General features: G+C 43.8%; 1 protein-coding gene across 10 annotated transcripts in view; it reads right to left on the bottom strand.

Annotated features, from left to right (window-relative positions):
- The window catches only part of LRRTM4 (leucine rich repeat transmembrane neuronal 4), a 489,302-nt gene that overhangs the window by 72,261 nt on the left and 392,056 nt on the right, over positions 1-24,985 (bottom strand). The window contains exon 1 of one of the 10 annotated variants that reach the window (XR_010608132.1): positions 5,606-5,799. The exons of the other annotated variants lie outside the window; for them this stretch is intronic. The gene's annotated coding sequence lies outside the window, so the exon portion shown is untranslated. Of the gene's footprint in view, positions 1-5,605; positions 5,800-24,985 lie in introns of those variants that run through there. 10 annotated transcript variants of the gene reach the window in all.

Here is a 24,985-nt window from a genome sequence, read left to right as displayed (position 1 = left end):
TATACCTTGGTTACCTTGTGGACAGGATCTTGCTTACCTGCCCACATACCCAACTCACTGTCCTGGCAAGTTCACAGCATTAACACTCTCAGGGCTTTTCTATGGCATTGTTTGTGCTTTTCAATTTGGTAGACTTCTGAGTTAATAAACCTGCTTTTCCCTTCATTGGAACACAATGGATAATGAGAACCATCACCCTGAACCTCTAAAATATCCTAAGACACTCAATAAACTTGGTACAGCACTGCAAGCCCGTAATTTGCAAAAGAAAAGTAGCAGATATTTCATATTTAAACACTGCAAGTGTCAACTCTGGGTACATGCATCAGCAAGAGACTTGGTGAAGAAGAACAAATAAGACACTACTACATATATTTATTCCAAACAGAGCAGCAGACAGCACTAACTTAAATATTATATTTAAGTTAAAGCTTGGGCTGCTATACTAGAATCACCAAAGTTATTTTATACCACTGAGTATGACTGTATGGCCTTTATTTTAATATTCTGCCATTAACCAGTTCTCTGTGCTAGTTCAGAACAGAGCCGAGTGGAAGCCTGAACACAAACACTATGACAACCTGTGCAATTTCTCATCCTCTTACAGAATCATGGAATGGTTTCACTGACATAGTTGGAAGGGACCTTAAAATCACCCACTTCCAATCCCCTGCATGGGAAGGGACACCTTCCACTAGAGCAGCTTGCTCCAAGCCCCTGTGTCCAACCTGGTCTTGAACACTAGCAGGGATGGGGCATTTACCACTTCTCTGGGCACACTGTGCCAGCACCTCAGCACCCTCACAGGGGAGAAGAACTTCTGCCTTAGATCTAGCCTGAACTCCCCCTGTTTCAGTTTGAACCCATCACCCCTTGTCCCGTCGCTACATTCCCTGATGAAGAGCCCCTCTCCAGCATCCTTGTAGCCCCCTTCAGACACTGGAAGCTGCTCTGAGGTCCCCACGCAGCTTCTCTTCTCCAGGCTGAAGAGCCCCAGTGTTCTCAGCCTGGCCCCATACGGGAGCTGCTCCAGCCCCTGAGCATCCTCTTGGTCTCCTCTAGACTTGCTCCAACAGCTCCATGTCCTTATGTTGGGGACACCAGAACTGCACACAGTGCTGCAAGTGGGGTCTCACAAGAGCAGAATAGAGGGTCAGGATCCTCTCCTTCAACCTGTCTTTGGGGAGGCAGCAGCTCACTGCAGGAGCTAACAGGGTTAAGTATTCATCCACAAGAAGCTTTGACTTTCAAGTGGAAGCCTTCAGCATCAAGACAAATCCATCATTCTAATGCTCAGAACTAAGCTGTTGAAACCAAAGGAAATGAATCCATCCAGGGATCATTAGCCATGTGTAAAGCGTTGCTCCCAGAATTAATAGATGCTATGTCATGCCTTGGGACTACTTTCAACCCATTCCCAGTCAGCTGGAAAAGGACAGAGGAAAATTTCTATTCTATTTTTTCCCTGCTCTCTCTTTCTTCCTTCCTGCCTCCTTTTGAGATCCACACTGCTGAGAACTTCTCTACAGAGCAATTCATAATCTATTAAAATAAGCACTGCTGCTGCTAAGCATAAACCCAAAGATGAATTAGCAAAACAGGAGAATAATACTAACATTGAGGAGCTGAAAGCTCTTTGCAGGCATGGGAATAGCTTGCACCAAATGTCTGCCTGCCCCCTGAAACGAGTACTCCAAAGCACAACATCTGCATCAGAAAACAGCCACCAAAAAGGCTGATTTTATTGCTCAAACCTCAAACTTCAGCACCTCTTCTGGCCACAGACTGACCATGGGCATAAGGAACGCTGCTTACTCTGGGTCAGACGCAATAATAAAGTCTGTGTAGATTATACAACCGCTAATGAACCATTAACATATGCTTCCTTTTACTGAGAGGTTTCAAAGGTTTCTAAGCCTTGGGATCCATCCCAGGGAGCATCAAACAAGCAGCTCCTTTTAGATTGCTGAATGCTGCCATAACCTGGCTGCATGAGAAGAAAAAACCCCATGAAAGTCATTGTGTAAAGCAACAGCCCTCGCAGCTCGCTCAGCTCCAGCCCTGCTGCACTCCAGGTTATCCCTGCACTTGCTCAGTGTCTCACTTCTTCCCCTCTAACACAGTCAAGGGCTGTACAGCTTTAACCATAAGCCAGCACACAGCAATGAATAACCATAAGCCTGCACACAGCAGTGAGTAACAGTGCATTCCCAAGAAGACTTGCAAACATGTTTGTGCTTTCCGATTTGGTAGACTTCTGAATTAATAAAACTGCTTTCTCCTTCAATGGTACACAGTGGATAATGAGAACAATCATCAGTGCTCTCTTCCCAGTGCTCTTAAATAAGCAGAACCAGTTTGGCTTCTACATCAGTAGCGAAGATGGAAAATAATCCAACATCTTCACTGCAATGGTCTTCAAGATTTTGTGTACCAGAGAGCGAATGTTTCAGGATAGAGTGCCATGAATGAAACTGGGCAAATCAGGAGGATGGGAGGAGGTTGTTGCCAGCATAGGCTTTTAATTGTACTTACAGGAAAATCAGCCCCAAAGGTCTGCTTCCTAAAGCACTGCTTTTTGTCTACAAAGTTGCGTATCTCAAAAAACTATTGGTTTTAGACCAAGAGGTGCTGCATTGCTCCAATGGCAGGGGGTTGGAACTAGATGATCTTTAAGGTCCTTTCTATAATGCAGCTGTAGTTCAAATGCCTCAGCCCCACGCAGACCAGGGACTAAGAGCTGCTCTGAGGAACCCCTTCCCAGCATGTATATACGAACTGCTTTCAGCTGGAAGTGTGCACCCAACCTAATCCCAGACGGTTTAGATACCCCATCTCTGTACAGAAAATAGTTTACACTGCTATAACCAATTAAAAAAGCCACCATCAGAGTGGACCAAGAATTGATCTGCTTCATGGATTAAAGTTTGCAATAACGACCTTCATTCTCGAGAGGCTTCCTGCTTTTTGAAAACAGAAAAGAATCAAGATCTCCCTTCAAAATTGTTCCAGCTGAGAGCTATTTACCATCCTTATCATTTCAATACTTACTGCTATCAAATTATTAATCTGTGACTTCTAATGATGGCAAGTTTCCTTTTGTTCCCTTAAAGCCACTGGAAATACGGTTTTTAGCTATATGCATATATACAGTGTGCATATATATGTATGTATGAACAGACTCAGGAGCAAGTACTGAGAATGGGTAATTTTGGTTCTGAAGTCATATAAGGGAATCCAAGTGCACTGAGAGAGAACTGCAGCACACAAAGTACTTCACTTGATGCTAGATTTACAGTCTGAGTGAAATTAAAGCTACTAAGATCAGCCTTTTAGGTCCTTGATACACAGTAACCTTAACTCCAGTACAGCTTGGTAGATCTCAAGGCATTTCTTAAACTGATTGCAGACGGAGGGGATGAAGTGCTCTTTCACAGTCATTGAGTGAACTATTAGCACTATAACAAACCCAGCTCCACTGCCTTCCACTCTGGTCATCTTCACCAGCATACACTGGTGCTGTCCTCCTTTTAAGCGTGACATACACAATTTTAACACACTGAGCTGCTTGTGTGACTTACGGAGGCCAAGCTGTCAATAGGCTTGCAGGCAGTGTACTTTCCACATGCACACCGGGGATATCGAGACGCTACGGTCACTTACATACAGACCATCTCTTTTTTATAAAGCACAGATATAAATACTATTCTGAGTAATCTGTATGTTTCCTCACTTATTATGCTATTACTTAATTCTCCTACTCCTCTACTTCACTGCTGAAGACATTTCAATTCTAGACTACACTGGCTATCTTGTAACCAGAGCAATTTTGCAGGTAGCCAAGCAGACACTTTCCCAGATCATGCTATTCTGCATGTTTCTCCAAATGTATCCATTAAAACTTACAAGTACAGTTGTAGATTCCAGGGAAATGATTCTTGGCATGTGAAAATACATGAGCTGCCAATATTTTGTTCACTGCTACAACAGAAGCATTCCCCTAAACTGGAACCAAAATTGTGCAAGACCTCTAATGTGCTCTCTAATGCAACACGAAGGAAGAATTCATCACACGTCTGCTCCAGAAACAGCTCATCCTTGATCCCCACTGGTGACTTGTGCAGATTTCACTCCTGATGTGTGCAAACATTTATTTACAAGTGTATAATCTCATATACTAGCAATAGCCTCAATGCCAGTACCACCAAACTGAATGGGAACTGATGGTCAGAGATTCTGGAAACAGATACCTTTAAAAAGGAAGAAATAGCTACAAAGAACAAGCTGCTGGAAGGGCAACGAATGCAAATTCCTGATCTTCTGATTTTATTCCATGCTCTTCAAGTGACTTAATGAACAATCAACCACAGTCAAGTCACTCCACGTTGTTTCTCAATACATTACTTCTGAGTAAGAACACTCATCTCACACCCAGCTCACACCTGAAAGATGCTGTGTGGAAAAGCTTTCATTTCTATGTAGTTTAAAATGCAACAACACCTGGAGATACAAACAATTGGCCTGAATTCCACACATCAAAACAACCAGCAACTCCCAAAGAATGCCCGAAACAGTAACAAGCAGCTTTCTGTACACTGAAGCACTGAGCCAAGTTCATTTGCCACCAAGAGCTACATATTCAGGGCTGTATTCTGGTAAATCAGGAACAAAAAGTCTCAGGAAGTTTAACAGTAAAAGTTTTTTCCATGGCTAACTATCCAATTTTAAAGAATATATATATACACACACACAAATATAGACTTTCAAATTGCCAACACTTAAAATTCTTGCTGAAGGCAATTTGCTTTCCATGCCACAAAATGGAAAAGGAGCCTTAGAAGCTGAAGCCATTCAGAACACTCCGGTACTGCAGCAGAGAACACAACGGTGGATTCTTGTCCAGAAACACTCAAGTTTTCATCTTACTAAACAGTCAGCATGCCCAGAGCATCCTTTCTCGTGTAGAGGAGATTAACTATGGTGGCCCTGCTCGACAGCATGCTTACATAGGCCTTCATTTAGTATCCCAATAATTGGAAAATGAAAGGGTTCAGTTATGGTTCTATACAACAGATACAGAACACTGCATAGATACAGTGAACATACAACAGATCAGAAACTGGTTTTGCATTTGATTGCATGGTTTAAAGACAAAACAAAAGTGATTTGATCCCTGTTACAGTTTTGTTTCATTTCTTATATTCCATTGTTGAATACTGTATCTGCTGTAAATAAAGGAAAACATCAGCTCAGCACAAAGAAAACTGCAGGGCCTGCATTTAAATATCACATCTTCCCTTACTGAGTTTTTAGCCATCAAAACTTTCAGCAAGTACACGTTGTGTCAAAATGCTGTTCTGAAAGCTTAAGCTTTGTACTAACTAAAGACATTATTTGCATCAGCTCCAAAAGAACCAGTCAGGATGATGTAACAACCCAGCTAAGGAAGGAAAATCTCCTTAGAGGTACCAAACTCTGCTGTGAGCTTCCAAACTTTCCCAAGACAACAAAGCTGCAGAAGAACAACTGTCCTGTACCTACAGAAATAAGCTTAAACAATCGGCACATTCATTAGTAATTTGCTGAATGTGAGATGACCACTCACCTTGGATGGATGAAGAAAAGCTGGAGCAGAGAGTTCAAAGCCTTCGTATAAAATCTCACCACAGCCTGGCAGCCCCTGCAACAGAAACAGGTTCCTCTACTCTAAACGCTAAACCAGATTCTGCCCTGCATGAAATGATGCTGAACCCCCCCAGGAAGAATTCAACCCTACTCATGACACAGATGGCTGTTGCTTTGAGTAACTCATGCTTTTAACAGCTGTAGTAGCTATCAGGTGCCTTTAATATCAGAAAGGTTTGACTATCACTAGAACACACCCAGTACTGCAGGTGAGTAACATTCTATGGAAACAGAAAAGATAATACAATTATGTTATTAAAATGTCTCATAGATTTAAGATTAAATTGACTTTTTACATTACATGTCATCATCTTTGATCATTCTAAGAACTCTTTAACATACACCTCTCCAAACAATATAATTATACATAATTATAACCTGCAATCTGGAATTTCTGGTACTATCAAACTCTGGGTTCACTGCTTCAGTGAATATCATGGTTCCATGTTTTCTAGACATTTGTATAAATGAGGAAGCATTACTAGACAGAAAAGGAAATCAAGTCACCTATTTGATACTAGATTTGATCACTAAAATGATCTGAGGTTGCAGGTGATTCATAACTAGTAGATCTTTCCTTGCAGAAAGTATATTCTGTACTGAAATCAACAGCTCATCTTGTGCCATCCCACTGTGCCAGCCCAGCCCCATGTTTCAGAGGACCCCTTTGTTATTCCAAGCCTTGATGCGTTCAGTCTTCCATACCACAGTCACAGGTGGTGTCTTTACCTTATACCACTAGAACAATCCTGCAGAAATTCCTTGTCCAGTGGGAACTCAACATATCACAGCAAGGCCCAACCTCCCCCCACCCTTTCTGATGCAAACACTGCCACTGAACTAAAACACAGAAGGTGCCAAAGAAGCAAACCTACCCAGGAAAGGAACTTCTTCATTGCTTATGTATAATTAGATGTCATAAAAGAGCCAAGCAGGATCTGACCCTTTGCTACAAGGACACGGCAAACCTGAAAATAACCCCCCCAAAACCAACCAAAAAAAGCCCCACAGTACCCACTCCTTTGACTCTGGAGTTCATTTAGCAAATGTAAGATGCGGGTGCTTGCAGCAACCAAAGTAACTGAACACAAGTGTTCGTACAACGCATCCAGTCAATGATTTTGTAATGGCTTGACATAAAAAGTGGCACCCGCCACACAGTGTCTGCATGATGACAGGAACCTGGTTAGGACCTGCTGCCCAGGGACACATCTTTGTGCACAGCCTGTAGTTCTCACTGGGATTTGCTTTGTTGCTGTTGTCATTTTCTTTAAGTGAGAGCAAGCAGAACTCTTACTTCACCCATCTTTCTGAGCCTTAAATCTCTTACTGTGTTAGAATGAGCTCCTCTCCTGACTAAACACAGGGCTCTCTTCTACTCCATCATTTTCAGTATTATCACCAGGAAGACAGACATAAAAGTCTCACTATAAATGAGTGAAGTTCACAGGGTTCAATGAGCTCAATTCTCACTGCAGCCTGGCCTGACACAAAGCTGACTGGCACCAGCACACAAAGTCTGATTTCAGGGTTTGGCTCAGCCTCCTACACCAAAACCAGTGTGCATTCGAGATCTAGGCTTCCTCATAACTGAATATTCATTAAAACAAAACTGCAGACACAAAAAGAAGACTATAAAGAAACAGTAGATGACTCAACAATAAATCATCAATTCCACTAACCTTACTTCAACCTGTTTACACAATGGAGCAAGGCTACAAGGAAGCCACACACAGACTGCAACAAAGCACACAAACCACCACAAAAAGCTTGCAAAACATGGGATTGTTTAGGCTGGAAAAGATCTTTAAGGTCATCACGTCCAACTGTTACCCAGCACTGCCAGCACTAAACCATGTCCCCAAGTGCCACATCTACATTTCTTTTAAACCCCTTCAGGGATGGGGACTCCACCACTGTGCTGGGCAGTCTGTTCCAGCTCCTTTGCCCTTCTCTGGATCTGCTCCAGCACATCAGTGTTTCTCTTATAGTGAGGGGCTCAGAACTGAACACAGGGTTCAAGGTGCAGCCTCAGCACAGGGGGACAAGCCCTTCCCTCCATAGAGCCTCCTGTCATCTAGCAAATCAACACTCCCACTCAACTTGGCTTCACCTGCAAACTCATTGAGGGTGCTTTCAATGCCCTCATCCCAATCACTAATAAGGATACTAAAGAGAACTGGCCCCAGCACTGAGCTCTGGGGAAACCACTTACAAGTGGCCACCAACAGGATTTAACTCCATCCACCACCACTCAGGCCTCCAGGCAGCCAGTTTCCTACCCAGTGAACAGCACACCCATCCAAGCCACGAGCAGCCAGTTTCTCCAGGAGAACACTGTGGGAAATGGTGTCAAAGGCTTTACTAAAGTCTCAGTACGCAACATCCACAGCCCTTCCCTCTTCCACCAGCTGCCTGGCTAAGCTAATTATTCTCTTCTTTCAGATTAGTCAAAGTAGCTGTATTAACTGTATGGAAAAAAGCCTACTATGCCCTTTCACATTTCCTTTCACTAACTTTAAGTTCATTCTCTCTTCATTACTAGGACCTGCTCTGCATTGTCCCGGATGAATATAAATATTCAAGTCCAGGTATTTTGTTCTCAGCTATTGGGAGGTGTTTTCTCTCTTCTGAATAAGGAAAATTGAAGAGACACGTTTGTTCATGACACCAACAGAATAGCTGGTTTGTAACAAGACAAATATTATCCCAAGTTAATGTGAAGGTAGCATACATAATGCAGAATATCAATTTTGTATGACATATGAGCTTGTCCTGAATAACAACAACTTAAACCCAACATTGTGTTGCAGTGACAATTACTACACTGTAAACTGTTGCAGTGGGACACACATTAATGCATTGCAGCATGTAGGGTGGCACACAGAGAAAAAAAATCACTGCAAAATGATGAATGCTTTACATTTTACAACATAAATGCTTCCTCCAGGACTACAACCCCTTGTCACGACAGAAGGACCTTCTGGTAATACTCCAATTTATTAAGTAAGCCCCACCGCAACAAAAAACAAGTACAGGAGAACCACAGAATCACACAGGGGTTTGGTTGGAAGGGACCTTAAAGCTCATCCAGCTCCAACCCCCTGCCACGGGCAGGGACCCCTTTCCACTGGAGCAGCTTGCTCCAAGCCCCTGTGTCCAACCTGGCCTTGAGCACTGCCAGGGATGGGGCAGCCACAGCTTCTCTGGGCACCCTGTGCCAGCGCCTCAGCACCCTCACAGGGAAGAGCTTCTTTCTTGCATCTAACTTGACTTCCCTGTTTAAGTTTAAACCCAACACCCCTTGTACTGTGTCCCTCATATGGATGCAACAGCAGAGAAAGCATCCAGGAGCTTTCAACTAAAAATCCTGGAGAGTACTATGAAATACAAACCTAGAAGCATATCTGTTCACAGAATCACAGAATCACAGAATCCCAAGGGTTGGAAGGGACCTAAAAAGATCATCTAGTCCAACCCCCCTGCAAGAGCAGGGTAACCTACAGTACATCACACAGGAACTTGTCCAGGCGGGCCTTGAATATCTCCAGTGTAGGAGACTCCACAACCCCCCTGGGCAACCTGTTCCAGTGCTCTGTCACTCTTACAGTAAAGAAGTTCTTCCTGATGTTAACGTGGAACTTCCTATGTTCCAGTTTACACCCATTGCCCCTTGTCCTATCACTGGATATCACTGAAAAAAGCCTCGCTCCATCATCCTGACACCTACCCTTTACATATTTGTAAACATTGATGAGGTCACCCCTCAGTCTCCTCTTCTCCAAGCTAAAGAGACCCAGCTCCCTCAGCCTCTCCTCATAAGGGAGATGTTCCACTCCCTTAATCATCTTTGTGGCTCTGCGCTGGACTCCTTCAAGCAATTCCCTGTCCTTCTTGAACAGAGGGGCCCAGAACTGGACGCAATATTCCAGATGCGGCCTCACCAAGGCTGAGTAGAGGGGGAGGAGAACCTCTCTTGACCTACTAACCACTCCCTTTCTAATGCACCCTAAGATGCCATTTGCCTTCTTGGCCACAAGAGCACATTGCTGGCTCATGGTCATCCTCCTATCCACCAGGACCCCCAGGTCCCTTTCCGCTTCACTACTTTCCAGCAGGTCAACCCCCAACCTGTACTGGTACATGGGGTTGTTCTTCCCCAGATGCAAGACTCTACACTTGCCCTTGTTAAATTCCATCAAGTTTCTCCCCGCCCAACTCTCCAGCCTGTCCAGGTCTCGCTGAATGGCAGCACAGTCCTCTGGTGTGTCAGCCACTCCTCCCAGTTTTGTGTCATCAGCAAACTTGCTGAGGGTGCACTCAGTTCCCTCATCCAGGTCATTGATGAAAATATTAAACAGCACCGGTCCCAGCACCGACCCCTGAGGAACTCCACTAGTCACAGACCTCCAGCTAGATTCTGCGCCATTGACCACAACTCTCTGCCTTCTTCCTTTCAACCAGTTCTCGATCCACCTCACTACTTGATCGTCAAGCCCACACTTCCTTAGCTTATCTATGAGGATGCTGTGGGAGACAGTATCAAATGCCTTACTGAAATCAAGAAAAACTACATCTACCGCTCTACCATCATCCCTCCACCTAGTCACTTCCTCATAGAAGGCTATAAGGTTGGTCATACATGACTTCCCCCTCATAAAACCATGTTGGCTGTTCTTAATGACCCCCTCATCCTTGATATGCCTAGTGATGGAGTCAAGAATAAGTTGTTCCATCATCTTTCCAGGGATGGAGGTAAGGCTGACCGGTCTATAATTACCCGGGTCCTCCTTCTTGCCCTTCTTATAGATTGGTGTGACCTTTGCCATCCGCCAATCCTCAGGCACCTCGCCCGTTTCCCACGACTTACCAAAGATGATGGAAAGTGGCCTAGCAATGACCTCCGCCAGCTCCCTCAGCACCCGTGGGTGCATTCCATCCGGACCCATCGATTTACAGATGTCCAGTTTGCATAGCTGATCCCTAACCCAATCCTCATCTACCAAAGCAAACTCCTCCTTTGTCCTGACTCCTTCTGGGGCTATAGAAATCCGGGGCCCTCGGGGAGAGTCTGCAGGAGTAAAGACAGAGGCAAAGAAGGCATTCAGCACCTCTGCCTTCTTTATATCCTCTGTCTCCAGGGTACCCACTTCGTTTAGCAGTGGGCCTATATTGCCTCTTGTTTTAGTTTTATTTGCTATGTATTTGAAGAAGCCCTTTCTATTGTCTTTAACCCGACTAGCAAGATTGAGTTCCAAGGAGGCCTTAGCTGTCCTAATTGCCTCCCTACATCCTCTAACAACTGTCCGATATTCCTTCCAAGCGGCCAGCCCCTCCTTCCATAATCCATAGATTCTCCTTTTCCACTTGAGTTTGCCCAGCAGCTCCTTGTTTAACCACGCCGGTCTCCTAGATCCCTTACAGAATCACAGAATCACAGAATCCCAAGGGTTGGAAGGGACCTAAAAAGATCATCTAGTCCAACCCCCCTGCAAGAGCAGGGTAACCTACAGTACATCACACAGGAACTTGTCCAGGCGGGCCTTGAATATCTCCAGTGTAGGAGACTCCACAACCCCCCTGGGCAACCTGTTCCAGTGCTCTGTCACTCTTACAGTAAAGAAGTTCTTCCTGATGTTAACGTGGAACTTCCTATGCTCCAGTTTACACCCATTGCCCCTTGTCCTATCACTGGATATCACTGAAAAAAGCCTAGCTCCATCATCCTGACACCTACCCTTTACATATTTGTAAACATTGATGAGGTCACCCCTCAGTCTCCTCTTCTCCAAGCTAAAGAGACCCAGCTCCCTCAGCCTCTCCTCATAAGGGAGATGTTCCACTCCCTTAATCATCTTTGTGGCTCTGCGCTGGACTCCTTCAAGCAATTCCCTGTCCTTCTTGAATTGAGGGGCCCAGAACTGGACACAATATTCCAGATTACTTGACTTCCTACTCATTGGGACGCTCCGATCCTGAGCTTGGAAGAAGCGGTCCTTGAATGCTAACCAACTATCTTGAGCCCCTTTACCGCCTAGTACACTTTCCCATGAGACTTCCCTTAGCAGTTGACTTACAGCCAAGTATCTACCTGTAAACCAAGCCCTGACTCAAGAAACACTTCACATGACACAGTGGGCAGCATGCTTTGCTGTGAAACTTGAAGAGTTGGAGTCATTTCAGTTTGACAGATACCTGCTTTAATCCCATCAAATGGTTGTGTCCATTTTCCCAGTGATGCTAATATATGCATATGATGCTAATATGTACAGTTCTGAAGGCAAATATCCTGATATCACCAAAGAAGTGAACAAACAATTCACATTCCTGGTTTTGGCAATGGACCACTGAAATTACTATCCTGTTGAGGGTACCAGCGTCTTCAAGCTGCTTCAGAAAGGTAGTAAGAAACCATCACAATTAATCTGTTCATTTAACAGTTCTGCTCTTAAACTTCCTTTCTTGTTCTTATTTCCACATGAAATTCTCTCACACAGGAAGAGACTATATCACATTCAAGTGGAAGGGCCCTTGCTTAGTGTTCGAAAACAATAGGAAATGCAGAAAAAGAATCTGAAATCACAGGGTCTTCAGCCAAAACACCATGGGGGAGAATCATCCAGTGTTAAAAATCGGTTGTAAAAGCAGAGAAACTTTCTACATGTTCTACACAAGCTACTGTCTTTCTCGTCCTTTCTGTCAACTATTTTAAGCCATTCTGTCTCTGCTGGCGTCAGTTGTTGCTAACCATAGTAATCTCCTTTTACAGGAAAATAAAAAGGCTTCATGTGATTATGTAAAGTCAACCAAGAATAGAGATGAATATAAATACCAAGGAATGTATCAGCTGTTAACATTCAAGACAAGCTGTAAGCTTTTGGAAGCAACAATGTTTAGATGTCTTTAGTAGGCATACACCATTTGTGTGAGAACTACAACATCTTGAACTGATCTATTTAGATTTCGGGCCAGGATTTCAAGAGGGGCTGGTGCAGCAACAACAGCTTCCTACAGGACAGGGGCAGCAGTTTCACAGTCCATGACTTGACCATGTGGACCGAGATTGGCAATTTCTAGCCTTATTGCCAAACTGAGACCAGGTCTGTTTGTTCAGGGAGGAAAAGGGAAGTTACCTGAGCAAGTTTCAGTTTTTTACCGATTTTCATACTTTTTAAAAACAATACTTCTTTCTTTTTGGGGTGTGTGCACACACTTTCCAATTCTCTTCATCATCACAGTTTCTCTTTTTCATGGCAGCACAAACTGAAGATGACAGTAATTCCAACCTGAATCACACAGAACCCTGATTGCATGGAAGAGCTTTGCAGAGATTAGCTGGTTTCCAGTTCTAATGAACCAGCTTAAACAGAGAGAGTGTTTACATGATGGAGGACTAAACCCATTCAATTACTGTCTTCATGCGAGGTGCCCAGGGCTGCCAATGCTCTTTTGATGGCAGTTCCCAGAGGTTTAATTTACAGCTTTATGATGCCTTTCCCCATAGCTGCTGCTGGACCTGATTAGTAGCTTGCAAAGGAAATGTAAGTGTAAGCAGTCAGAAACTGTAGGTGGTTTGGCTCTGCAATGCAAGGTTTCACCTCAGCTTTCTGAATCATTCTAGAAGACTGAAAAGGTAAACTCTCATGTTGCCCATATTTCTGTTGATCTACTACAGTGCTCTGCAACTTTCCTTTAAGAAAAGCTTCCATAAAAAGTCTGCCACAACTGACATACCCTTCCATCACCCCCAAAACTTCAAACACCAAGCAGTGACTGACTGTATCTGACAAATCACACGTAAAATGGTATGGGTTGGAAGGGGCCTTAATGCTCATCCAGTTCCAACCCCCTGCCACGGGAAGGGACACTTCCACTACAGCAGGTTGCCCCAAGCCCCGTTCAGCCTGGCCTTGAACACTGCCAGGGATGGGGCAAATGTTTGCTTTAAGGGAAAGGAATGATTAGCACTATGACCAGACCACGTGAACAGGGCACACAAGTGCCTTCCTATGATGTATTATAACGAAACTTGCAGTGAAATTGTCCACAATACTTTGTTCCTCTCTAAATCTTGTATTGCAAAGTCCATGAACTCTGTAGCTTCCATAACAATATTTCTTAGCATGTGGAGGTCACACCACTATTCTCAATGCACAGACTTTTTTCTGTGACAAAGGATCTCAAACATTGGCCATTCCAGAGCAAGGTATAAAACAGAACAGTGGAAAACCAGTGAAGTAGATGAAGCAAAATACAGGGATGTGCTTCTTTGAGCAGCATGTGCATAAGCACTTTCTTGACTGATGGCCTTAGCTCATAATCTCGTTAAATCAGATGAAGGTGCTGAAAGCCTTCCCTGGCTTTAGCTCCTCAAAGCCACTGTAAAAACATTTTAGGCATTTTGGAGCCTGTCTCCTCAATTTATGGTTCCTGTGATCACTGAGTCATACCTGCAAGTTGACAGAGCCTTGGCACCATGCTGTGGCAACAGATTCTTGCCTCCAGCAGAAAGCTACCAGTCCACAGTGTCAAGCACCAACCCTCGTGAGCTAAACCAGGTACAGTGATTTCCAGACATGTTAACATGCCACACAGCAAGCTGATAGCTGACAAGCTGCCATTCAGGTAGTCCTTCCACAGGGAAGATAAGAGGGCAGCCTGACTGCAGGGAATGACTGCTGCCACTGCAGATTTGAACCCAGAGCATCTCAACTGGGTTCAAGTCAGGGGTTAAAGGCACTTACAGCTACAGCCAGGTCTGAATCTCACGGAGCACAAGGCCCTCTGGTGTAGGGCTGTACCCCTGTGGTCACCCTGATCCCTGCAGCAGGTCCCTTCACTCAGGGTACAGTGTTATGCTGGGCAACTGTTCCAGATGCAGCTCAGGCTGCATTATCGTACTGAGCTGCATTGAACAGTAACAGAGTGACAGGAAAACAGAACAGGTCTGTAAGCAGCTAAGCTACACCAGAAATGAATTCTGTACCCATCTTGTTCAGCACTAGATACTTAAGTGCTTACAAATTTGGCTGTAGAGTCACAACTGAAAATGTTATCTTTCCTCCCCCTCCAAAATCCCTTTCAGTCCAATGAAAACCAACAATGTAAATGTCAATGCTAACCCAGTATCAAACACTTGTGCAGTATCAGCCTGACACTCAAGAGGGGAATCAAGTTTAAACCAGATTTCAAGTCACCATGATTAAGAACTTTGTGACAGAACCCTCTTTGAACATGAAAAGCCAAGTAAGACATACTCCATTTTTAATTCATGCCACTAGTTACAAACAATACAGGTGCTTCAGAACAGTGAATTACGTTCTCTCTCCTACTCTGAGCACAGCAGTAAGAATGAACAATGAGATGTGACTATGATGGAAAACCAGCCTCTACATCTGAATTTTAACCGAGGCGTTTTTCTGCATATAGCATTGCACACTGCAAGTACTACAATGCTATCTGTAAAGTAATTAATCTTCTTCCTTCTCTCAGTTGCTCGTCTACCAAACTATGCTGAAAAATTCTTGTGCCTCTTGTTTCTGGAGTAAAGATATTACTCCTGAGTTATCTGCACATTGAACATTAGTGATGAGATGCCTTGTACCTCTGTAGGATAAGATGCCTCCAAGTTCAAAGCTTCTAATAATTTCCTTTGTGAAATAAATCTCTCTGCCTGATAAAAGCACTCCTCCATCCCTGACAGCCTGCATCTGTACCATCAGGCACAATACAGATGACAGATCTGTGTTTGCAGAAAAGCAGGGTTATACCCTTGTGTTTTGTGGTCTTGTAGCCACACAAGAGGGTTAGAAATAGCCCAAAGCAGCAAGGCCTCCCCTTCCCATGTGCCTGCTGAAGAACATGTACTTACTTGGTATAAATACTGTAAGTATCATAGAATCACAGACTGGTTTGTGTTGGAAGGCACCTTAAGGCTCATCCAGTTCCAACCCCTGCCACAGGCAGGGACACCTTCCATTGGAGCAGCTTGCTCCGAGCCCCTTGTGTCCAACCTGGCCTTGAACACTGCCAGGGATGGGGCAGCCACAGCTTCTCTCTGGGCACCCTGTGCCAGCGCCTCAGCACCCTCACAGGGAAGAGCTTCTTCTGATCTTCTTCAGCTGACCCAGCAGCATTTCACCTGGGGAAGCTGATACCCCACAGGGTTACAGTTTCATGCTGCAAATTGAGGCAAGGATCACACAGAGGAAAATGTGACTTGGGAAGAAGCGTCTGAGAGAGCTCTTGCACCTTCCCGAAAGTAGCACTAGAAGTGAAAATCAAAGGACTCCAGGAGCTGATCTGCCCCACAGCACTGGCAGTAAACACGCAGCACTCATCTTACCCATCTGCAAGAGGACGCTCCTGGAGGCAGGCTGGACCCCTGGGAGCCATGATCTACCTCACAGGGCAGCACTGCTCTGTGGCTGACTTGGTACCTCCTCTTCTTGGTTTTGATCCCCAGCCAGGGATCAAGCCTTGCAAAAGAGAACCTCAGCTATTGTAGTTTCCAGTTCTTCTTTTCTCCCCTCCCTTTTTTTCATATCATCCTGGCTAATAACTGTGAGTGGACAAAAGCAGATGCTGTTTGCCAGAGATAACAACATGGTCATCAGCAACAGAGTGCCAAAGAGATGCATCTCAATTAAAAACCAAAGCAAAACAAACCCTGACCAAACCCCACCACTATCAAGATGAATATGTTTTGCTGCATCTAGAGTTGATTCGTGGTCCCTCAGTGATTTTACCAGGAAATTGAAATAAATATACCTGAAATTTGCATATGTGTGTATTATAGATTTCAATCAGTGCGGCTTCCAAGTTTTTTATTAAGAAAGCAAGGATAATGACGGAAAGAAATGCACCAATTTGATTTGCTGGCTCACTCTCCATTCAACTCCACTGATCAGACAGACAAATTAAGAAGGATAGTGAGCTTACCCAGAAGCCATTTGTTAGACATCTTCAAAAATCAATGCTTGACATAACTGAGAATCTTTTTGCAACAGAATTTTATTTGTCATGTTGGGCTCGAAGCATCAGCTAATAATTCACTCCACAGTTCCATAAACCTCCATCACTATCTTTCACACAACCTTGCAGTTTCACAGACTGTTGTTAAGAGTAGCTTAAAATAGTCTGTTATCAGTCCTGACCGTCACTGTTATAACCAAACAGATGCACTATCTGTGATCGTTCTGACAAGGAAACAAAACAAACAACCCAGTAACTTTGAAAAGGACATAGGCACACTGAATACATACACAGCTGATGGCTACCCACTCACCAGCTCATACCATGAGCAATGAAAGGACAGATCTGCTACCCAGAACTGCTGTCCCAAGCTTATGATGAGCTGGGGGATGGGAGAACCGTAGAATCACAGACTGGTTTGGGCTGAAAGGACCTTACATCTCATCCAGTCCCAAACCCCTGCCACAAGCAGGGACATCTTCCACTGGAGCAGCTTGCTCCAAGCCCCTGTGTCCAGCCTGGCCTTGAACACTGCCAGGGATGGGGCATTTACCACTTCTATGGGCACCTCAGCACCCTCACAGGGAAGAACTTCTGCCTTATACCTCTCAGTTCTAATAATTCAGATTTGAATTTTCTCCCCAAGTCTTGGCTGCCTGCACATATGCATCTGGTTTGAATGACAGGGTACAGAACATTCAAGCTGCAGGTCAAGGCAGCTGTAATTCCCATGGTTTGAGTATACAGGCACACTTCCAAAGCAGGCAGGCCTAGTGAGCTATGATGTTCTCCACAGAAATAGAAAACCCCACAGAATAAATATCTTAAGTAGACAAACCAGTTTGGAAACAGCACCTCCTTTGAGTCAAACACACTGTTGTTAATTCTGCAGCGTCAAGAGACTTCCCATCTTCAGTCACAAATACATCACATCTGATGTATTTCAGCTTCCCGATTCCCAAGCTCCTGAAGGAAGGCACCAGCTAAGTGCCAGCCCAAACTTCACTGCACTAGAAAGGCTACAACTTACACATGCCTTAAGTCTTCAGCCCAACAAGTAACACTCTCTCCAGAAACAGAAAAACACAAACACAGTCAGAATTCCTTCCCACAGTCATGATTGAATCACTGCAGGGCTCTGCACATGCCCCAGGCCCTTCACACACAGCTACTTCCAGTTATTTCTGCTGTAGGCACGCCCTGTGTGAGGGTAGACTGTGGCATGTAAGCGCTCCACCTGCGAGCACCTCAGATAAATACTCCTTGCCCACTCAGTGGGCAGCTTAGGCTGTTATCCAACAAAAATCTGCCAGATCTGTTCCTTATAGTTAGTTATTGCCTTAAGTCATTACAAGAAGGTCAGCCTGAGAGTCAACAGACCCCAGCTAAGAAAGGGGTCGCTCTGTTGACCACAGAGATGAAGGAAGCTTCAGAGCACAGGGACTTGCTGTGAAGGTTTCAGGATGAAGTTTCACTTCTCCATGTCTGTTGTTGTTGCTGTTGTTGTTGTATGTGCTCACTGTGTTTCTGCAGTAGGGACAGAACCTGCTATTGCTACTTGTTTTGACAGCACAGCAAACTCTCTATTATCTATCTTCCACTTAACAGGTCCCAATAATGTAATGTTGTCTCCACAGGCCTGCGCATCCAACGGGCAAGCAATTGCAGAAGCAACTCCACATGCTACCCTAGGAAATGGGGAATTACTGGTATGGGAAATCAGAACAGAAATAACTGGTGAGCAGTGCACAGCAGTCATTTATAAATACAGAGGGTAGGACACCGCTAATGTAATTTAACATAACAGGAGTTCCTCAGATACCTGACTTCGATGGATTCTGTACAAGCACATGGATATACCTGTGGATGTGTGGACTGTGTGGTTTGGGCTACGTTGTTTACAGTGTAAGGAAACAAAACCTAGTAGAGTGAAGAAACACTGAGGAAACAGAGAAGCTAACCTAAATTCATTATCTCACTATTGTACCCTGCCTTTCAAATGCAGGATATGCAGACAGATGGGAGTGAGGAGCAAAATCCATATGTTTCCTTTACAAAATCTCACAGAACACTCTCTGAAGTGAGTTTGTGGAATTAATCAGATGAGTGGCAAACATTACACATTTGTAACGTGGATAAACAGTGTTGCTACAGCTAACGCTGAATTGTTCCATTACAAACTCTGATGTTATGAATTTAATATTCCTAGCTGGGAAAAAAACCCACCCACTTTGGGCTGAATGCATGGGGAATCATACTGTAAATGCACCTATCTGGATTCAAACTTTGTGGCTCTCGCCAAGAATGTATTTACTGCTGAGCTTAAAATCAACAGCGGAAAACACATTCCCAATCTAGGCAAGGATTAAACTAAATGTGTATGCATTCCTAGGAGTTTATAAGAATACAACTAAAAATTCGAACCACTGACCAATGTGCAGGCAGCACAAACAAGCCTGGGCAGGGATTTTGTTGTCATTGTTAACAACACTTCAGAAGAAAGATGCACCTCTGGTTTTAAAGCTTGCAAATTTGGAAATAAGTAGATATTATCAAGGAAGGGAATGGCAACAGCAAACAGATGCTGCTGTGATTCACAGAGAAATTAAAAGAGAAGTTGGGCACATATTTCCCATTGTAATTGAGATGCTGTTACTCAAGGGCATCTAAAAAGTACTTATCTGGTTATAGAATAAGCTCTTAGGGGTAAGTTAATGGTGAGTGAACCACAGAAGTTGTCTGGTCCCACATTTAGCAATAGAAACACCTGCGTGTTCTGCGCTGTTTAAGCCCCAGGACAGGTATGGCTCCCCATTTTTTGTTTTTAAATGGGAAAGGAAATCCACTCCTTTTTATGTACATCATTATCTGTTGTAAATATCTACCTGGCTCTGGAATAACAGCATCACAGCAGTTGCTTGTTACTGTTGACTCATTTTCTCTCCCCTTGCCTAAATCAGGTTTCAGCCAGGGGTGTTTCTGAAGTGGAAAGAACACACAATTTCTGTAGTTAGGAAATGATCAGAAAATTAGCCTTATGGAAGGATGGAGGAAAATACCACAAATCTGCCAACAGATTGTATTTAATTTTCATATATTATAATAAAAATCTTTATTACAGAAACCATCCTTTCTCTTAGCAATTTTATTGATCACTGCAGTGATGCACAAGTGAGCTCTATCTTGGGAGATCAGTAGCTATAATTTTATGGTGCTGCCTACTGGAAGAGACCTCAGCAAAACTCTCATCTTCCACTGCAAACACAGCACTGTTTCTAGAACTTGTATGACAAATAAAACACTTTGTAAAGAATATAGGGAAAAGCTTTGTGCTATCCTCCTTCTCATTATATAAAAGCTTTTAATGTATTACCAGTTTTAAACAAATCTGCTGAGGGGATATTGTCTCTGCAGAACAGTAATGGATTCAGATTACACAATCATCAGGAATCTCTGGTTGTGTGATTGAGCACAGGCTAAAGGCTTAATGCTTCAAACCAGAGTTGGCCTCAACATAATCAGCATCTCCCAGTTACTATGAAACTCGTGACTTAAAATATAATATACTCCTCAGTACTTGTCTTATATACATACATACCCATTATATGTGTGTATGTACATTACAATGAAAATCTAAATTGAAAAGATAGCAAGCAAATATGTAGTTGCTCATACGGGGCCTGCAAGGATGCTGGAGAGGGACTCTTCATCAGGGACTGTAGAGACAGGACAAGGGGTGATGGGTTCAAACTGAAACAGGGGAAGTTCAGGTTAGATATAAGGCACAAGTCCTTCCCTGTAAGGGTGCTGAGGCGCTGGCACAGGGTGCCCAGAGAAGCTGTGGCTGCCCCATCCCTGGCAGTGCTCAAGGCCAGGTTGGACACAGGGGCTTGGAGCAAGCTGCTCCAGTGGAAGGGGTCCCTGCCTGTGGCAGGGGTTGGAGCTGGATAAGCTTTAAGGTTCCTTTCAACACAAACCATCCTGTGATTCTGTGATTCTGTATCACACATTTGAGTACTTGAGGACTCATTTTCCTAGTTGTTAACTAATTGCTAATAATAGCAGCAAAGTAACATTACAACAGTGTCCTTAGGACATGCTAGGCTCAAAAGATACCCCAGAGGACAAGCTATATGGTTATATGAAAGTGGGGAAAACAAAGTTCAAAGGCAAACCCCCCCAATCCTTCCTCCTCATTCAAGCAGAGTTAGAGCCCTCTTTGCATGGCACCATATGGGCCTAAGCTGGAGGCTATGCCAGGAAAGAGGGATTTAAAAGCTGAGAGAATGAGTAAGAGCAGACACTTGCCTGTCCAGTGTACAGTTAAATGAACAGTGAGGAGCAGTTAATTTGCTGTCTTGGTTACATTTAATTAATGTCATTATTCCTGGCTGCCTAATAGATCAGATCTGTAATTAAGCAACTACTCTCCCTGATTAAAAGAAGAAGTTACTGTAACTAAAGCTCTGAAACAAAGATAACTATAGTTGACAACAACACTGTCTGTTCTGTATCTCCACATCAACTCTGAGCACAGTGTGAGGCATCCCTGCTCATGGTAGGGGGCTGGAACTGGATTATCTTAAGGTTCCTTCCAGTCCAACCCATTCTGTGATTCCGGTCTATAACTGAGCCTCACTTTCCCAAAAAGAATATTCATCTATCAAGTGTTGCAATTCAGATTCCTAGTTTAAAACTGGATGCTTTAACACATGGAAAGGTTAACATTTATTTCCTTCCTTTCAGCAGCGAAAGAGTTTGTATCCATCTTTTCCTTCAAGCATCATCAGATTTAGCCTGAAAACTGGAGTTTAACAGACTTCACTGCAGCACTTTATTCTAGTATTATTTATATTTGAATATAGATAGAAATATTAGAATATAAATATTAAGAAGTAACAAGGTCAGAATGAGCAGAAGCCATTTTAATCTCCATCTCTTTTATGCTGGAGTAGTTTGATCACCTTAAGGGGATTCAGAATCAAGGTCTGGAAGCCATATGGGCCCACACCAGCATTAATCTAGTTTGCCTTCCATGCCCTGCTCACTCTCTCCCCGCCTGCCCACTGGATGCACTTGATCTGTCATGTTCAGCAAGGACTCAGCTGAGGTCAGACAAGGTGCAGGATGTAACCCTTCTCTCCATGTTCCCATGGATTACCCCAAATGGTGAGATTAGAGCAGTGCAGGCAGCTGGAAACTTCATCCCCCTCTCCCCCTGCTTCCGTCCACTGTGGGAGGAGGGAAGATGTGCACAGAAATATTCTTACACATAAGCAGGCTTCTGGTTTTTAGGGGAGGGGAGTATAATTCATCTGTATTTAACCTTTAGCCTTAGTTCTTGTATCTTCAAAAGGAGATAAGTGACTCGTGCATGAAGACAGAATTGGCTTGAAAAAGATCTCTGGGCTCCATCTAGGGTTAACAAGTGAAATCTTTCAGTTAGAGAGGAGACGAAAGTGGATTATCTAAAGGTTGCTTCTGGCTTTAAAAAAATACATCTAGAAAGCTGTGAGAGGCAGCTGATAATCTGCTCAGTGTCCTAAGCCTAAACACGGGGCTACTGAAGGAACAACTGCAAATCATCAGTTTAGAAAAGCAAGAAATGGAAATACAACAGGTTGCAAAAGTTTTCTAATTGTTTTTACCACTGCCAGACAAATGCTGCCCCGAGGTATGCTATGTATGCACTACTACTTGCTTTCTAACCCATGGGCAACTGCATAGCAGCAAAATTATGTCCCACAGGTTCACGTAAGAGCAGAATCCACTGTGTGGCCAGCCTGGTGCAGTCTCTTTCGTTTCTATCACTTACATGATCGGATCCTACTGAATTTTACCTGATTTCTGTAGAAAAAAAAAAAAACCCACAGTTTTATGAGTATCATGAAATCACAGAATCCCAGATTGGTTATTATTGGGAGGAAACTTAAAGCTTATCCAGCTCCAACCCCTGCCACGGGCAGGGACCCCTTCCACTGGAGCAGCTTGCTCCAAGCCCCTGTGTCCAACCTGGCCTTGAGCACTGCCAGGGATGGGGCAGCCACAGCTTCTCTGGGCACCCTGTGCCAGCGCCTCAGCACCCTCACAGGGAAGAGCTTCTGCCTAAGAGCTCATCTCAGTTTCCCCTCTGGCAGGTTAAAGCCATTCCCCTTGGCCTGTCCCTACAGGCCCTTGTCCAAAGCCCCTCTCCAGGCTTCTTGTAGCCCCTTTAGGCTCTGGAAGCTGCTCTAAGGTCTCCACCTGTTCTTCAAGTTTTTAGGAAGCTAAAGATTTATCACTGCCATCCGTTGTTCCTGAGCCAATAAAGGAGCATGCATGTGACAACCTGCTATACAGCAGCAGGCAGTCACACCAAGCACAAGAACACACAGGACAACACACAGGAAAACCACTTAAGTCCCTAGGTCTCTGCAGAAACAGATGACAAGATGCAGTGTCATCTGCCTGCTACGATAAGACTGTGGCAACACTGATTAGACATAGATGCAAATACTTAAAAGCAAAACTTCTAGCACTAAGGGAGAAAGGAAAGAGAGAATAACTCCACCAGGCAAAGACAGAGACTTCCTTCAATGAAAATGTAAGGCACAAGTAGCTTATAGAACTTTCTGATTAGCCTGGAAAAACTACTGTGTATTAGAAGACTACAGAATGTATTTCATTTCCCAGTCCAGCACAGGAACCAACCCACACTCTGCCATTTGTTCATTTAGAGCAAATATTAACATGGAACACAGTTTTCTGCCTGACACAATCATTTTAATTTTTACCCAGACAAATGTTTTGAACAGCAAAGAACAATTAAATCATTTTCTAGTCCAAAGGAAGCCTCATGGCCTCATCGGGTGTTTGCACCATTCTGTAAATCTTCTAATGATTTTCTGCTAGTTTAAATACTACCTCCCCATACCAAACTGATTACCAACATGAAATACAAGCGGCAGAGGAACTTGCAGGAGGCACCATGTTCCTAAATCATCCCAACATTTCCTGCCGCTTTGAATGTTACTCGTCCTATGAGTCACGACAAGGCACAACAAGTCCAAATTCCAGGCTGCGATGCTTCTTGCTCACTTGAAATCAAATAATCTGCTCCAAAAAGAGAAAGGAAATTGCACCTTGAAGCTCAAATTCACTCTTCAGTCACTAGAAAGAAAAACACCTCCCAGTTTGCCCAAGATGAAAGCTGTAATATGCATTTGATAGGGACAGACAGAAAACTCGAACTATAGACATAAACTGGTATTTTAAAGTAATTCGAATCTGATCTACAAGGGTCCTAAACCAGTGAAGAGTTGTCATTCTCACTTTAAAATGCTTGGGGTGTGCAATGAGTAGCTATTTCTTTCATCAAGAATATGGTCTGTGTTTCACTTCATGTGAAGCATGTAAAAATAGCAATTTCCATATCAGGCCTCTCATTCTTTGTTTTGCTCAAAAATGAGGGAATAACAGGCTCAGCTCGAGCCCGAAAGCCTGACAGAAAAGCATTTTGACGCTTTTTGCAGTGCATGAACCTGTAGAAAGTTGGATCCTTTAAGTGGATGAGGATATGCACTACCACTGAAACCAGAAAAGCCTCATGACACTGCCGTCTCACAGCTCTCCAGTATTCACTTGGAAGTTCTAACAGAGATGTTAAGAAATACTGACCCCAGTTTCATTTAAAATCAAGCAAAATTGTTCATCCCCAGGAATACTAGAAAAATCTAATCATTTTTCCCCAAACTTTAGAAACACTGCCCCCACTAAGTCATTTTGATCTCTCTCTCTGCCACTTTGCATCCATGAAACACTAGACAGATGACCATTTCTTCCCAGTTCTCCATAAGGTTAGATAACCAGGAAAGAAGGAAGGGAGGGAGGAAACCCTGTCAGAAGGAAACCCTTTTTTTCCCCTGCTGGATCTCAGAAGCAAGTAAAGCTGGCCTGTTTCCAGGTATCTGTGCAGCAAACACACCCCACATCAGGAAGCCTGCTGGCTACTACCTCTGGAATGGGCTCAGATTGTTCACAGGTAGGGGATGGTTGTCAGGCTTAAGGACACAACTCTGACTATATCTGATACATCAAAGCCAGGTTAGAGGGGTTTTGGAGCAACCAGGTCTAGTGGAAGGTGTCCCTGCCCATGGAAGGGGGTTGGAACTGTGTAAGCTTTAAGGTCCCATTCAACACAAACCAGTCTGGGATTCTATGGTTAATGCTCAGAGCTGCAACTGAACAGCCCAGGTTAGTGTATCATACCTGCTACAATGACAGGAACACCATCCCATCGATAACGCATATTCATTTCTGGCACTCTTTTGTTGCTATATTTAGCCTG

This window comes from Lathamus discolor, chromosome 22, assembly GCF_037157495.1.
Source record: "Lathamus discolor isolate bLatDis1 chromosome 22, bLatDis1.hap1, whole genome shotgun sequence".
Taxonomy (NCBI): domain Eukaryota; kingdom Metazoa; phylum Chordata; class Aves; order Psittaciformes; family Psittacidae; genus Lathamus; species Lathamus discolor.
The sequence above is the reverse complement of the archived record's forward strand: the minus strand, read 5'-3'. Positions and strand labels throughout refer to the sequence as shown.